Here is a 3,255-nt window from a genome sequence, read left to right as displayed (position 1 = left end):
CCTCTTTTTTTTCTTCGACACGTGGGGGGGGGGGGGTCGAGAACACCATACATTCATGAGAGAGGAGAGGAAGAAGGGGAAGCAGAGGGAGAAGAAGAGGAGAGGAAGAAGAGGAAGTCTTCTCATCTATTCTTTCTTCTCTTCTTTTTTCTTTTTCTTCTTCCTCTTTATTTTATCGGGAACGACAGAGAGAACGACGAGCTCACAATGGCCCTCGGGAATCCTGAGCACCCTGGACGGACACGAGGCACGCCAGGCTCCATTCCGTGGAAGGTTGGGTTTCCGGACGCAGGCGGTTACAAATCCCATGAGAGGAGGAAAAAAGTGCAGCAGACCCAAATACAGGCGCTGCAAGCAAGGGTAGACGCGTTAGAGGAACGAGAAGCAAATCGCAGCAAACGTACTGCCGAAGCCTCCCCCGAAGCTACCCCGCCATCTCAGCGCAGAAGCAGCGTGACTTCCACCGAGCTGCTTCAGCTGGAGCATGCCTTGACGGCTCCTACCAGGTATCCCGTGGATGCTATAACGGAGTCTCAAAATTGCCACCTTATGACGCAATGGATGAATTTGAAGGTCAAGGCGGCTGTTGGCTCTGTTTATCCTACTGAACCCGGCGCAACTTTTCACTGCCGGCCGATTCCAGAAGGATATGCTAGGGTGATGGTGGATGAGATAACGGAGGGATTTGAGGACCTCCAGCTTGACCACCCTACCGGTGAAGGGGAGACTCGGCTGGGGTCTGCTCTGAAGACTCCATGCCTATGGCGGAAGGAGCTCATCAACCTTCCGAACTGGACGCCACCGCCTCCTCCTCCTCCTCCGGCGAGTCAGGGCACTCCGCCTCCACCGCCTCCTCCTCCGGCGAGTGACGATCAGGGCCCTCGGCCGGCTCCTTCTCCGGTGCGTGGCGGCACTCCGCCTCCTTTTCCGCCTGCACCGACGCGCCCGAGCAGCCAGCCTCCTCCTTCTCCGCCTCGTCAGCAAGGGCGGAAGAGACCTGCCGCCGCTCCAGCTGCTCCGGCGCGTCGTAGTCCTTCTCCTCCGCCGCTTAAGCAAGTAAAGAAGACAACTGCTCCGTCTGCTCGGTCGGCGTCTAGCAGTACAACCAGAGGCGGGAGGACATACAGATTCGGTCCTTCTCTGAAGACTCCAGAGAAGTTACCATATGAGAGGACCCTGGAGGAGAACGCCGAGATCGCGCGAGAAGAAGTGAGGAACTTCTTTGAAGGGGTCAAAGCAAAGAAACATCCACCTCCGGAGGAGAAGGTAGATCGGGTGAAAGTGAAGCGCACTCTGGCTGCCCTGACAAAACCACCGAAGTCTGATCCGCCGAAAGGAAACTATGACCGCATTATTGGAAAGGAATTTGCCGAAGCGGAGCGGTCGGGAAGTACTGTCAGTGATCAAAGGCTGAAAGAACGACGAGCTGGGAAACAAATTGCCCAGCTCGGCGAACAAGCGAAGCAATCATGCCCCCCGCTCAAGGTGCCTAGCCACAACGTCACTAATGATCCGAGGATGGTGCCCGGTTATAGCAATCTTGCAGATTACCTGCCCGACGAAGTACATTATGAACCCATGGAGGTGCAGATACAAAGATACGAGTACGGGAAGCCTCTCGTCAAAGATGAAAGATCTCTATCAACGATGATGCGAAGATTGCATGATTGGTACTTGAAAATCTGCAGAGACTCTGGGGGGAGGAGTACTTTGTATGTGAAAGTTAAAAAGGAGTATGACCTTGTTGGAATTGATCTGTTGCCTGTTCCATTTGAGGAGTTCTATCAGTTTTTCAATCAATTGGCCCTCGATAAAACAACGGTCGCCCGCTACTGTCTGTAAGTAGTACTACTTCTGTCATTAAGTTTCTCTATATAGCTTAGCTCTTTCATTGCATGTATTTATAATCATCCTCACTATATTATGCAGATTGAAGATCACCGAATTGAAGAAAAGACAAGTCGGTGATATTGGGTTCATTAACACATATCTCATAGATGCAACTCAGGTTAAACTTCATGCCGCAGCTACCGAGGCCAACTTGCTACGATCGTTCGTAATAAATCAAAACAAAGATATAATACTCTTTCCTTACAACTTCAGGTGAGTGTTACTGTCTTGTGCGTATTCGGTTTCCCTTATATATTAGTCAAGGTTATAGTAATGTAATTCATGAGTTATGCATGTGTGTGCAGTTTCCACTATATTCTCCTAGAGATTAAGCTTGAGCAGGGAGTAGTAACTGTCTTGGACTCTAAACGAAAAGATCCCAAGGAGTATGCGGACATGACTGAAATCCTCAAGAAGTAAGTTAAATCGATCATTATCCACCATATCAACAACTTTGTTCATTTCCTGATATCAAGTAATTGTTTTCTTTGTCCGGCAAGGTTTGGAGAAAATTCACCAAAACAGTTCCGGGACTGCCGAAGGAGCTGGAATTTAGACACCCGAAAGTAAGTACTATAGTAGCATGTTCCGCGCATCTCCTAGTGATTCAAGTGCTAGTTTCATCAATACCATTTAGCATTCTTGCTTATCAGTTTGATTGACCTCTATTTCTTGTAAAGTGGTTGTGGCAGGAACAAGGGAATGATTTCTGTGGATACTACATCTGCGAGTCCATCCGCCACACGACCTGTGAGCGGGGCGGGTACTCTAACGAACAATGTGAAGTACGTAAATAACAACATTCACAATTTTATTTTATTACCATCATTTGTGTTGAGTTTCATTCATTTATATATATATATATATATATATATATATGTATGTATTGACCCCCTTCTTCAAATTAGATGTTTCGGAAGCGGGATGAACTCCTAGCACCAGCTCGCATGCGAGCAATTCAAGAGGAATTGGCGGCATTCTTTCTTGACCACGTGATCCCTGAAGACGGAGAATTCTATGTGGACCCTGAGTCCGTACGATTATATATGTAAGAGATAATTATTGTATATATGTAGCCGGTAGTGTCAGATAGATATACGAGAACTTGTTGTTCGACCAATCTCTCGGAGAAGGAGAGGTGGTCGATATCACTTCTCTCTGTATGCATATATGTTCATGACGATCTTCTGTTTCCTTCGTTTGCTTACTAGCTAGCTAGCGTGTCTAGTCCTCTCTATACGTATGTATAGTACGTAGCGTCGACCAAGCACGGACATAACAGAGGACACTTCTCTCTATTAATTATAACTAGCTAATACAATATATGAAACACCTAAATTAACCCCCCAAAACCCCCAACCCCCC

This window comes from Triticum dicoccoides, chromosome 6A (assembly GCF_002162155.2).
Source record: "Triticum dicoccoides isolate Atlit2015 ecotype Zavitan chromosome 6A, WEW_v2.0, whole genome shotgun sequence".
Classification (NCBI taxonomy): domain Eukaryota; kingdom Viridiplantae; phylum Streptophyta; class Magnoliopsida; order Poales; family Poaceae; genus Triticum; species Triticum dicoccoides.
This window is presented reverse-complemented; position numbering follows the sequence as displayed.